Source organism: Octopus bimaculoides, chromosome 9 (assembly GCF_046866305.1).
Source record: "Octopus bimaculoides isolate indiv1 chromosome 9, ASM4686630v1, whole genome shotgun sequence".
In the NCBI taxonomy this organism is placed as follows: domain Eukaryota; kingdom Metazoa; phylum Mollusca; class Cephalopoda; order Octopoda; family Octopodidae; genus Octopus; species Octopus bimaculoides.
In genome coordinates this window covers 9,154,944-9,169,810 of record NC_142936.1, presented here as the reverse complement: position 1 = coordinate 9,169,810, position 14,867 = coordinate 9,154,944, and the positions used below count along the sequence as shown (strand labels likewise).

The window sequence follows — 14,867 nt, the reverse complement described above, 5'->3', positions numbered from 1 at the left end:
TCGAAACAGTCCTTCCCGCAAAGCAAGTTGAATAAAATCTTGGATTTTTTGCGGAGGGTGAAAGTTTTAACAAGAACAAGACAGTAAAAACAAACGGTGAGGGCTGTTGAGCCAAGATGATGGAAAAATTATTATGAACGCTAGGTAGACGAGCCATGAGGAGACAGGAAAGACACGTCTTTTCTTTAGGAAGGAAGTGGACAGAAAGAACGAACGACATGCATCCTTTTCCAAGTAAGTTATATACATATATATATATATGTGTGTGTGTGTGTGTGTGTGTGTGTGTGTGTACAGGGTTAAAAAAATAACTTCAAAAGCGAACAATTCAAACTTTTTGAGACGTCCAAAAAGAGAGAAAGAATGATTTCTAATAAAGATTCATCACATTCATAAAAAAACAGCCAGAGCAAGTAATAAGAATATGAAAATAATAGTTCAAAAACTTCGTTATAGGCATAAAAATAACGATATTTTTCAACAACTTATACACATATATATATATATATAATTTAGAGAAGAACCACCAATATACAATTCAAACAATCACTATCAAGAAAAACGTACTCTACAAAATACTAATTTAAAATCCATAAAAATCTATAAAATACTAGACTAAAAATTTAATTCAACTTAGTAAATTGGTAAAATAGAAGGTAAATGTAGCATTATTTACGTACTTTAGATACCTCTTACATTTATTAGTTCTAATTATTTTGACTTTATTAATAATAATTAAAATTTTAATCTTCCAGTAAATAGCATACTACACGTTAGTTTCCCTATTCTATAACACATTTCGTCATTTTATTCATTATAATACGTTCTTCTTTCTTCTTCCCATGACACCATATTGTCACGTGATTTATATATTATAAATTCTACGCAGTAAGGACGGACGCCATATTGTCACGTGACATACTTCGTATAAATTCTACGCTTTAAGGTTAAAATTAGAGTTCCCAAGAGATCGTCGATGAGATAAGTCGGTCCGTATACTTTACTGATATTGTTAAACGTTCGAATTTATTTACTTAATAACACTATCTTTTTATACGTATTTCTGTTCATAAAGATGTCTACCATTAGTCCACAGATGTTATTTTAGATGAACCATGGGATCTTTAGGGTTTGACGGCCAACATTTTTTTATGTAGTGTTTTTGGTACCGAAACACTTTCAAACTTCGTATACTTGTATATTTTGTGGTATAGAACAGATAAAAAATTTTGTATCTGAAGTTATTTCACGTTAAAAATTGTCTTATTTCGATAATTTCAACTAATCACTGACGTCTATTCAGTTGAATATAGTTAGTGCTGTGTGACGGTGTATATGGTATTAATCCCCGTTAGTTCTGACATTTCCGATTAACTAGACTGTTCGTAAACAAAGGGGAAAAAGCCATCAAAATACTTGAATATTGCCTGCACTTGTTATTGGAGCTGGCAGAATCATTGATGCACATCCACCAAGTGCTTCATTTCCTAGAAATAGCAGCCAAATCTTCTTCAAATCAAACTCTAGTTTAAGGTTAGTTTTAGGATTACGGTTAGGGTTATGATTATTTTTGCCATAACCTTAACCCTAACCCTAACACTAACTCTAAAACCCGAACCCTAAACCCTTACTAGGGAATAATGATATAATTAAACAGGGAATAACACACTTGACACCGAACAGTACTAACTGTATTCAGCTGAATAGACGTCAGTGATTGGTTGAAATTACAGAAATACGACAACTTTAACATGAAATAACTTGCGATGTCCAATTTTTTGTTAAGAAGGCTAAGAGAAAAAGTTGTTTTGTATGACACATTCTACCAGTGTCCCAAGTTTGAAAGTGTTTCGTTAGGAAAACAAGTGTTGGCCGTCAAATCATAAAGATCCGAACCATGCCTTTAACTTGAATGATTAGTATTAAGTGTTTACATTTCATTTATTGTACTAACGAGAGCTTTCCTACATGTACTAATATTTTTATTATTTATTTAGTAAGATACGTTATTTGAATTCTTATTTTTTTCCAGAGACCTGATGAGTGACTGTATTTTGAGTAGAATATAATCTTGATCAATTTATTGTGAATTGTACTGTTTTTTTTCTGCTATAATGTGGCAACGAAACGCGCACAGTCAACACTTTACCTTCTATTTTATCAATTTACTAAGTTGAATTAAATTTTTAGTCTAGTATTTTACTGATTTTTATGGATTTTATACTTTTCTATTAGATTTTATAGATTTTAAAATTAGTATTTTGTAGAGAACGTTTTTCTTGGTGATTTGTCTCTTTCATTGTTTGAATTGTATAATGGGGGTTCTTTTTTAAATTGTATTTATATATTATTTATTATAAAATTCAATTTGGTATTACTAAATTGAATATTCCTGTAAGTTTGGAATTTTACATTCCCTAATATTATAATATATATATATATATATATATATATATATATATACATATATATATATTTACACACATATACACACACACACACACACACACACACATATACATGTATACATATCCATGTGTGTATGTGTCTTACCCTCCAGCCTTCATCAGGTGTCTTGGGGGAGAATTCGAACATGGTTTCTCATTCCTAAGGTATTTTTCAATGTTATTATTATTATTATTATCATTATTATTATTATTCAGGTCACTGCCTGGAATCAAACTTGGAATTTTGAGGTTAGTAGCCCACGCTCTTAACCACTACGCCATATGCCCATGGGAATATGGTGTAGTGGTTTCTTAGTTCGATTCCAGGCAGTGACCTGATTAATGATGATGATGATAACAACATCGAAAAATACCTCAGGATTGAGAACCCAGGTTCGAAATTTCCCTAAGACACCTGATGAAGGCTGGAGGGTATATCAGCCGAAATGTTTTGTTAACAACAAACAAGATGAAGACAAATATCCGTCGAAAGTAAATACTGTAAATAATGTAACACTTATTTATCCACACTGTTTTGAATTTATCCACCATTGTCTTGTAGCTTTGAGATTTCGATTGTGTGACTATGTTTTTTAGAATGTTATGTGCAGTGCTCAACATCTTTTGGTAGCAGAACCCAACAAAACAATGGTTATATGGAAATGTACCAACTTTCTCTCATCAACCATCCAAGAGCAGAGATTGAGGTTTACTGACCACTGCTGGAGAAGTAAAGAAGAATTTGTGAGTAATGTGTTGCTGTTTGTCCATCATGATGCCACAGTGGCTGGAAGACCATTGAAGACATATATACAACAGCTTGCAGAAGCTGTTGGAGCCAATAATAAAGCAAATAAATTTTCATATTTCGAGAAATATACACATACATACATAATGAGCTTCATTTAGTTTCCATCTACCAAATCTCCTCACAAAGCCAATGATGATACTAAATGACATATGCCCAAGGTCCCACAACCATGTGGTTAGGAAACAAACTCCTTACCACATAATTGCACCTAACAATGTTTCTTCATCAACAAGGCAGCAAGCTAGCAGAAGCGTTATTTCATCTGCTGTTACGTTCTGAGTTCAAATTCCACCGAGGCTGACTTTGCCTTTTATCCTTTCAGGGTCAATAAATTATGTCTGTCTAAGGCAGAATTTGAACTTAGAACGTTACAGCAGACTAAATACTGCTAAGCATTTTACCTAGTGTGCTAACGATTCTGCCAGCTCACCGCCGTTAATTCATTTATATAATGAACAAGTGCATTATTGGTTTAGACTTAAGGGCAACAACAGTACCGTTTCTTTTTTCTTTTTTCTTTTTTTTACCTCATTTGAAGACTATTTTATTTGAAACGTTATTGGGTAGTGTAGAGAAATTTTAACACATGACGTAGAATTTATATATTTTTCTTTTACATATTCACTAATTATAAATAAATCTGGTTATAATTGAGACATAAGAATTTTTTTCAGTTTTAATCAGTTACATACTTATTCCTTACCATCGATGACAATTAAAAATAATATTAAAAATTTAATCTGTTAAATGAGAATATTTAGAATTTTTTTTTTGCTTTTATTGTTTATTACAACGTATTGGATATTGGTTTCAACGTTGTTAATCGTAGATTTAATTGGCCCTTTAGGCAACTATTTGTTATCTGAGATCTCAAACATATTTTGATTCGCAATGCATATGAAAATATTGATTCACAACGGCAGCTTGTGCAAAAAACAAAAACAAAAAAAAAATCTTCGTTTCAATGCGAATATTAGTGCAGATGTGGGTATGCTGCTGCATTTTTGCACATTTCAATGAGAACTTTCTTAGTATTAAATTGAGACACATATTAATTCAATTTCCTGAAAGTTTAAATAACTCCCGTCTTCAAATCATAGATATCTTGTGGACATTTATCAGGTGTGCTGGAAAAAGTAGCTCAGAGTGAAATAACAAAATTATTTTGTACAAGCAGAAGATGCTGAACTGAAAAGTTCTAAAGAAAATGCACAATGGTATTTAGTTCCTAATCTATAGATTCTTAGTTCAAATCCTGCAAAAGACAATTTTGCTTTTTAGATATTTCATCATTATTTAACACCATAATTCAACAACTTTATATCTCCATTTCCAGAAATTAAATTTTACCACTCTGAGCTCTCTTTTTTTTATTAGTTCATGACTTTGAATTTTCTCATTATTTATTAATTCCTCATGTAACTAATTCTGGCATGGGTTAAATGGTCCAATGGGAATTGGCAATACAGAAGACTGTACCAAATTCCAAAGTCTCCAAGGTCTGATAAAATAAAGTACCAGTGAAGTAGTGGAGTTGATGTAATTGGTTTATGCATGTGGGTGTATGTGTGTATATACACACATATAAATCATCATCATCATTTAACGTCCGCTAGCATGGGTTGGACGATTTGACTGGGGACTGGCGAACTGGATGGGTACACCAGACTCCAATCTGATCTGGCAGAGTTTCTACTGCTGGATGCCCTTCCTAACACCAACCACTCCAAGAGTGTAGTGGGTGTTTTTTACATGCCATCAGCATGAGGGCCAGTCCGGCGGTACTGGCAATGGCCACGCTCAAGTGGTGTTTTTTACGTGCCATCTGCAAAGGAGTCAGTCCAATGTTTTGTCCACATGCCACCGGCACAAGTGCCAGTAAGGTGAAGCTGGAAACGATCGCGCTCAAATGGTGCTTTTTTCGTGCAACCGGCACAAGAGGCCCATAAAAAATTTCACTGTATTTAGATTAAACATTATGGTAAGCTTTCACAACCTGGAAGAGAAGGACACTATGCAACTGTTAGCCACGGGTGTCAACTACCAACTTAACATTTCGTATGCTCAGTCAGATTCTTCCCGGCGAGTTCATGTCCAAACAAGTAGGAGCAGGTTTTGTATTGCCCAAACGCAACCAGGGGTATATACAGGTTAATTTCAAGACTGTTGGGATGCATAATTACTGGGAGGAGTCTAACCTAAAAACCAAACTGGAAAATTCATACATTATTTACATTTGACGGATATTTGTCCTCATCTTGTTTGTTGTTAACACGTTTTGGCTGATATACCCTCCAGCCTTCATCAGGTGTCTTGGAGAAATTTCGAACCTGGTTTCTCATTCCTAAGGTATTTTTCGATATTATTATTATTATTATTATTATTATTATTATTCAGGTCACTGCTTGGAATTGAACTCGGAATCTTGGGGTCAGTAGCCTGCGCTCTTAACCACTATGCCTGCTCTTAACCCCAAGATTCTGAGTTCGATTCCAAGCAGTGACCTGAATATTAATAATAACATCAAAAGATATCTTAGAAATGAGAACACAGGTTCGAAATTTCCCCTAGACACCTGATGAAGACTGGAGGGTATAACAGCCAAAACGTTGTGCTAACAACAAACAAAATGAGGAGAAATATCTGTCAAATGTAAATAATGTACATAATTCCTCATCTCTTAAATGTTGAACTGTATGGAAAATTTATGTCCTCAAAAAATCATTACATCAATTCAAATTCAATTTTTTCTGCTCGTTCCAACTGTATCATTGACTTTTCACATATGTTAACAACAAAGGCAGCCAGAAGATTTTGTCCTACAATTGTACAAGAGGTTGAAATTTTACATTTTCCTTAGAAATTGCTATGTTTTGTTCATTTAAATGAGTTTAACACACATATCCAATAACATAGTTATGCATTTATATACATTTTCGTCGTTTATATGGTATTTCAAAGGAACGATTAGTTTTGTAAATATTTACTTAGGAAAATAGCAACTGTGAGAACGCACTGTCCCAGCAGGCAGGTCCCTTTATTCTGTTATATTGATAACTAGCAATATTGATAACTAGCAATATTGATAACTAGCAATATTGGTGAGTTCATATAAAAGTAGCTTTTAGGCATAAAAAACTCAATCTAAAAACAAAACCAAAAATTGTATATTTTATACTTAAAAAATGATTTCATAAATTCAGGCCTTGAAGGTAAGAGCATGCTGGGTAATGTAGACATAGATATATAAGAAGCAAAAAAGATGGGATTGTCACAGCTGGATAGTCTTTGATCATAGGGCTACTCAATCAGAACTGAACAGGAATGATGTAGCATGCAAAAACCCCAAGTACTGCATACAACATTCAAAATAGCAAATATATTCAATGTAAACATAATATAAAGTGTAAACATACTGCAATATATAAAATCAATAGTTGTTGGTACTCTGTCGCTTATGACATTGAGGGTTCCAGTTGATCCGATGCAAGTGGCTGAGCACTCCACAGACACGAGTACCCTTAATGTAGTTCTCAGGGATATTCAGCGTGACACAGAGTGTGACAAGGCTGACCCTTTGAATTACAGGCACAACAGAAACAGGAAGTAAGAATGAGAGAAAGTTGTGGTGAAAGAGTACAGCAGGGTTCGCCACCATCCCCTGCCGGAGCCTCGTGGAGCTTTAGGTGTTTTCGCTCAATAAACACTCACAACGCCCGGTCTGGGAATCGAAACCGCAATCTTATGACCGTGAGTCCGCTGCCCTAACCACTGGGCCATTGCGCCTCCACAAATATCAATAGTGATGGTGCCCCAAAAAAACCCGCCACCATCATCATTATCATCATCATTGTTCTAACGTCCAATTTTCCATGTTTGCACAGGTCAACCAGAGTTCATTGAAGCAACTTTTTTTTTAACAGTAAAATGCCCTTCCTATTGCTAACCCTCACTTGTTTCCAGGTAAGGAAATATTTGACCATTATATGGTAGTTGTCTACTCCTTATGCAGAGTTTGACCACCTCCTGTACCTACACCTTAGAACCATTATGGCACCTGATGTGGCTTTTTAAACCAGGCAGTGTTTTGAAAAGACACCTACATAGATTGCATATCCAATTTAAACCACGAAGAGCTACAGTTAAGTTCTGATCTTTGTGGATCTTAAAATGTCTTTTGAGGCCTCTGTTAAATTTGCAGACCTTCTGGCATACATTGCATTGTAAAGTATGCACAGACATATAGACAGAATAGTTGGTGCAGGTTTGTTTTCCATGGGTTCGCAAATATATAGGTAGATACAGTAATACCTCACTCTGAGAGTGTAGTGGGTGCCTTTTACATGCCACTGGTATGGCAGCCGTCTGGTGGCGCTGGCATCAACCACGTTTGAATGGTGCTTTTTACATGCCACCGGCACAGGAGCCAGTCAGGCAGCACTAGCACTGACCAAGCTCAAATAGTGCTTTTTACATACCAATGGTGGCACTAGCATCAGCCACGACTATGATTTTACTTGACTCAACAGGTCTTCTCAAGCACAGTATATTTCCCGATGATTGAAGGGTACTTTTAAATGGGCCAGTTATGTCACACTGACATCGGCCATGGTTACAATCTCACTTGGCTTGCTGGGTTTTCTCAAGCACAGCATATCTCCAAAGGTTTCCCAGTGCTCAACTGGTGCTTATTTCATCGACCCCCAAAAGGATGAAAGACAAAGTCAACCTTGACAGAATTTGAACTCAGAACATGGCGACAGACAAAATGCTGCTAAGCAATTTGCCTGGCATGCAAACGATTCTGCCATATTGCCAACAACACTAAAGTTATTAACGTAATTATGTATGCACATACCACCAATAACTTAATTAATTATCACAGCAGGCTACACATTATAAATATAACATTTTAATACACTTCTAAATTGCTGGAGACCTCAATACTCTCACCCCATCTTGGTACAGTAAGAATACTATTAGCTGCAGACGTGATGATGCAATAGCACCACAACTAAAGTCCCAGCATGGAAAATGAACATTAAACAATGATGATGATATATATATATATATGTATATGTGTATATATATATATGTATGTATGTATGTATATAGGAGTGACTGTGTGGTAAGAAGCTTGCTTCCCAACCATGTGGTTCCAGGTTCAGTCCCACTGTGTGGCACTTTGGGTATGTGTCTTCTACTATAGCCTCGGGCTGACCAGAGCCTTATGAGTGGATTTGGTAGATGGAAACTGAAAGAAGGCCGTCGTATATATATATATATATATATATATATATATATATATATATATATATCTTTATAAGAATTTATCAAGATTTATAAAAATTTTATCATTATATTATATTATATATATGTTTCGTTTTGAGATTTGGTTTGCAAGGCACCAAAAAAGAATGACTCTCTCCAGACACAACAGTATATATATATATATATATATATACACACACACACACACACACACACACACACACACACACACACACACACACACACACACACACACACACACACACACACACACACACACACACACACACACCCACACACACACAATAGGCTTCTTTTGTTTTGTGTCTACCAAATTAACTCACAAGGTTTTGGCCAAACCAAGGATATAGTAGAAGGCACCTGCCGAAGTTGCCATGCAGTGGGTCTAAACCCTGTATGGTTGGGCAGCAAGCTCCTTACCACACAGTCATGCCTGTGTCTAGGTAAATATTTTATCATTTTAAAAATCATTTGCTATAAAAATAATATATTTCATAAGAATCATGATAACAAAGAGGTTAAATATATTTTTCATATGAGATTTTAGAGATTATTCTCAGTGGATTGTTTCCAATTTGAGATGCAGGAATGGAGTTCCTTACCCTCTGGCATAAATTTTGTTCTGTTAGCTTATAGGGCTTCTTTAAAAGCTGAAGGGATGCGTCTTTCGGTTCTGTTATGCTAAACCTAACACCTCCTGCTGCGTATTACTTAAATGCAGTTACACGGAAATGCAGGCATCAATAGAATCCTTTTAACCCTGTAAGTAATGGAACTTATCTTTACCAATATTTAAGAATTACTGAGTCAAGCATGTAACTCTTTCTTGTCCATCTGTACAAATACATATGCTAGCAATTCATTTAATTGACTACATTTGCTGAGACATTCAATTCAGGGAGAAAAATATACATAAATATATATATATATATATATAATTAAAAAAAAAACTATCCCCACAAAACAAAAAAAAAAAAACTGATAATAAAAATTCTCTAATTCCACAAAATTTAAGCTGCAAATGGGAATGAAATTTTGATGGAATGTAGCTAGATTTACAGGTGCCTTCTGTAAAAATACAAACAATTTTAACAAAATAATAAAAATAAAAATTGAAATACACATATAGATAAATATAAAACTGCTGTTCCTTGTATTGGGATCACAACAAAATGTAAGGCACCATTCTTGAGATTTGCATGTTGCCATCATGGAGTGGTTGCTAATAGTTTTTATGATTTTAGTCTCATGTGGTTGACAATGCTTTTCTAACCATCCATTAGTGATTCTATACTTACCTGAAATTTGTGTACATAAATTGATGTCAGTGGCTCCACATGTGTATGTGTGTGTGTTCATAATGTAAACTATATGTGTGTGTGTGTGTGTGTGTATGTTGATATGATTTTACTGCTTGAGTGAATGTGTCTACTTAACCCTTTTACAAACACAAACACACACATACTCACACATGCACACACACATATATGTAAACATTCCTGCATTCATATATATATATATATATATATATATATATATAAATGTGTGAATGTAATGTACAAATATTTATACTTAGAGTGTACTTGTATGCAACTCCCTCTCTGTGTGTGTATATATATACATATATACACACACAAAAACACACGTGCATATGTAAATCTATGTGTGTGTATATATATATATATATGCATATATGTATACACACACATTCAGACACAAAAGCACTTACATACATACACATTATATATATATGTATGTATACACACACACATACACACAATTTTATTTATGTATATATATATATATATATATATTTACACGCACACACATTCAGTCACACAAATGCACGCACATATATATATATATATATATATATATATATATATATATACACATCATAAACATAAGAGTAATTGTTTTTGTTACATACACACACAGGACACACAAACACACACACACACACGCACAAAAAAAATATTCACTTACTTAAAGTACACACTCACACACATATATATATATATATATATATATATATATATATATATATATATATATATACATACATATATATATATATATATATATATATATATATATATATATATATATATATTCACATATATATATACTCTCACACAAGCATACTTGAGCGTTAAAACACACATATAATTACAAATGGAAAAATTCATAGTGACAAAGAGCAAATAAATAAAAAAAATAAGGAAGCCAAAAATGAAGGTGTCCAACTTCCATTTGTTTCGTTTTTTCCACTCAGTGCTTCCATAGTAATGTATATTTTTGTTAATGTATATTTTTTCCTCTCTGACAGTATATTAACGTATATTTTTGAATTAAGTATATGTATAATGCCATCTTATATATGTACGATTGTGTGTGAGCTGTATGTTTACGTATGTATAAACATCTGTACTTATATCAATATATATATATATATATATATATACGTACATACGTATGTATGCACATTTGTGTGTGTGTGTAAAACATTTATATATATATGTGTGTGTGTGTGTATAAATAAGTATATTTATACATAAGTACGTATATATAGTACACAAATATAAATACATCTATGTAAGTACACACATATATATATATATATATGTCAGTAAATGGTGGGGTTGTGTTATATATATATATATATAAAAAATGTATGTACATATACAAATGCATACATATATGTATATAAATAAATGTAAGTATATATATATATGTATGTGTATATATGTATTCATATATATATATATATATATATATATATAAGTATACATATATATATGTATATAAGTGTATATATGTATATATATCAGAATATCTACATATGTAGATATATACATGTCTATATATACATATCTATCTATGCATCCATCTTATATATATATATATATATACATACATACACACACACACACACACACATATGTATGTATGTATGTATGTGTGAACGTTTTTCCTTCCTGTTCTGTTTTTTATGTAGGTATTTCTAAAAAACAGTCAAACTTTGAATTCAAGGATCACTCAATACCTTTCACTGGAGTATTATATTTATTTTATTTTTCCCTGATAAATGTTGACAGCTACTTTCCAAGCTTTGGTTTCATACCCATCATCATATAATTGAATGACTTTACCTATCCTTATAGGGTAAGGGTCGGGGGGGGGGGGGGGCATCTGATACAGCCTACATTCCTCACCCCACATTTTGTTGGTCTTGTGCTGCCACTGTTCACTCCAACAGGGTACTTGCCATCCAGTTCTTCTTACCATCCAGCATTCCATCCTCATCTTTGTGAAACTGCAAGCCCAGATACATTTCTCTTAAATCTTTTATTCTTTTACTTGTTTCAGTCATTTGACTGCAGCCATGCTGGAGCATCACCTTAAAAGGTCTTTTTTAGTGGAAGAAATTGAACCCAGGACTTATTCTTTGTAAGCCTAATACTAATTCTATCAGTGTTCTTTTGCTGAACCGCTAAGTTACAGGAATGCAAACACACCAACATCGGGTATCAAACCATGATAGGTGAGTGCAGGGAGTGGAGACAAACACAAATAAACACACTGGCTGAAATACGATTAATATGAAATAAAGCTGAAGCAAATGAACACCAAATATATAGTGCATGTGTTTTTATTGGCTAAACTGGCAACATGACCATCCCCAAATAGAACAATATATATATATATATCATCATCATCATCATAGCTTAACGTCCACTTTCCATGGGTTGGATGATTTGACTCAGGACTGGTGAACCAGATGCCTACACCAAGCTCCAATCTGATTTAGTAGAGTTTCTACAACTGGAAGCCCTCTCTAACGCCAACCACTCCGAGAGTGTAGTGGGTGCTTTTACATGCCACCGGCACAAAGGCCAGTCAGGCGGTACTGGCAATGGCCACGCTCAAAATGGTGCATTTTACATGCCACCTGCACAGGAGCCAGTCCAGCGGCACTGGCAACGATCTCGCTCGAATGTCTTTACACGTGCAACTGGCACAAGTGCCACGAAGGTGTGGTAAGTAGCTTGCTTACAAACCACATGGTTCCGGGTTCAGTCCCAATGCATGGCACCTTGGGCAAGTGTATTCTACTATAGCCTTGGGCCGACCAAAGCCTTGTGAGTAGATTTAGTAGATGGAAACTGAAAGAAGCCCATCATATTTTTGTATATATATATATATATATATATGTAACTGTGTGTATATGTTTGTGTGTCTGTGTTCGTCCACCCAACATTGCTTGACCACCGATGCTGGTGTGTTTATGTAACTTAGCAGTTCAGCAAAAGAGACCGATAGATTAAGTACTAGGCTTACAAAGAATAAGTCCTGGGGTCGATTTGCTCAACTAAAGGCGGTGCTTCAGTATAGCCACAGTCAAATGATTGAAACAAAGTAAAAGGGTAAAAGAGTAATGTACATAATTCCTCATCTCTTAAATATAGATCTGATGTTAAAGTCTTGTGATTTGTGGAAACGTGCGTAGTGATGTTTGAAATGTTTCTAAATTCCATCCTAGAGTTATTGTTATTATATTTATCCAATGTTATATCGGTATAACTATGATGCAACCCTGAAAAACTGAGTCACTAATCACCATCATTGGACAGTAGCCGGCATAATTAAATAGGATCTTTAGTTGTATACCTTTAATGTTACCATAAACGAATTTAGTATACATATATATATATATATATATATATATATATATATACTTTTATATATGTATAATTATATGTATGCATAAACACAGACAGACAGACACATAGACAGACACACACACACACACATTATGATAACAATAACCATGATATTGGTAATGATAGTGAGGAATGGTAATGAAATGTCCCTGCAGCTAATTGAATTAATGGCAAGACCATCTGCAGGTCATATTTAACATACATATGTTATATATGTATACATATGTGTGTTTATGTGTGTGTGAGTATGTATATATATACATATATCTATACATATATCTATACATATATATATATATATATATATATATATATATATATATATATATATATATATATATATACATACATATATCTATACATATATATATATACATACATATATCTATACATATATATATATACATACATATATCTATACATATATATATATACATACATATATCTATACATATATATATATACATACATATATCTATCTATATATATATATATACATACATATATCTATACATATATATATATACATACATATATCTATATATATATATATATATATATATATACATACATATATCTATCTATATATATATATATATATATATATATATATATATATATATATATATACATATATATATATACATACATATATATATATATATATATATATATATATATATATATATACATATATATACATATATATAAATATACATATATATATATGTATGTATGTATATATATATATATATATGTATGTATGTATGTGTGTATATGTATGTATATATATATATATATATATATATATATATAATACACTGATGAACAGCTTCAGGCAGAAGTGGGCGACATAAAATTTACTGGAAATGACTTTTTTTTTTTTTTGAACAAATCGTAAAACTTTGGCTTCAAAAACTCTGAGCATTTTGGCGTAGCCTCAATTCTCTAGTTTTGAAATTAACCACCAAATCTACCGCTAACATCACTAATCATTGTCTTCATAGCCACCACCACCACCAACTACCACCTCCACAACAACCTCCACTCCATCACATCTTCATCATCATTATCATTGTCGCCACCAATGCCACCACCACTACCACCCCCACTGTCACCATCATCACTGTCATCACCACCACCATAACCATCATCATCATCATCCTCACCATCAACTCCGTCATCATTGTTCTCAGCACCGTCATCATCATCATCATCATCATCGTCATCATCAACAATAACAATGCTGACGGCAACAACAGGTGTACTGATACAGCAGCTGACTGACTGGTGCTCTGCTGGTTATACTGGAGGTTCCAGTTGATTCTGTCTACAGAACAGCCTGCTCGTAAAATTAACGTGCAAGTGGCTGAGTACTCCACAGACATGTGTGCCCTCAATGTAGTTCTCAGGGAGATTCAGCGTGACACAGAATGTGACGAGGCCATCTCTTTCCTCTTGAAGCACATCTGCTTATTCCATTATTACAATGGAAAATGTTGTTTCAGTTCCTGTTGTATGTTAGTTCAAAATACATATTAAAATTGAGAATTATGGAAATTTTATTTGCAGAGTTATTGTACAATAAAATAG

At 33.4% G+C, this 14,867-nt stretch overlaps 1 long non-coding RNA gene across 1 annotated transcript in view; it reads left to right on the top strand.

Moving 5' to 3' along the window:
- The first annotated feature begins 895 nt into the window (after positions 1-895).
- The window catches only part of LOC128248693 (uncharacterized), a 68,683-nt gene continuing 54,711 nt past the window's right edge, over positions 896-14,867 (top strand). The window contains exons 1-2 of the long non-coding RNA XR_008264852.2: positions 896-989; positions 3,045-3,191. This is a non-coding gene — a long non-coding RNA (uncharacterized LOC128248693). The remainder of the gene's footprint in view (positions 990-3,044; positions 3,192-14,867) is intronic.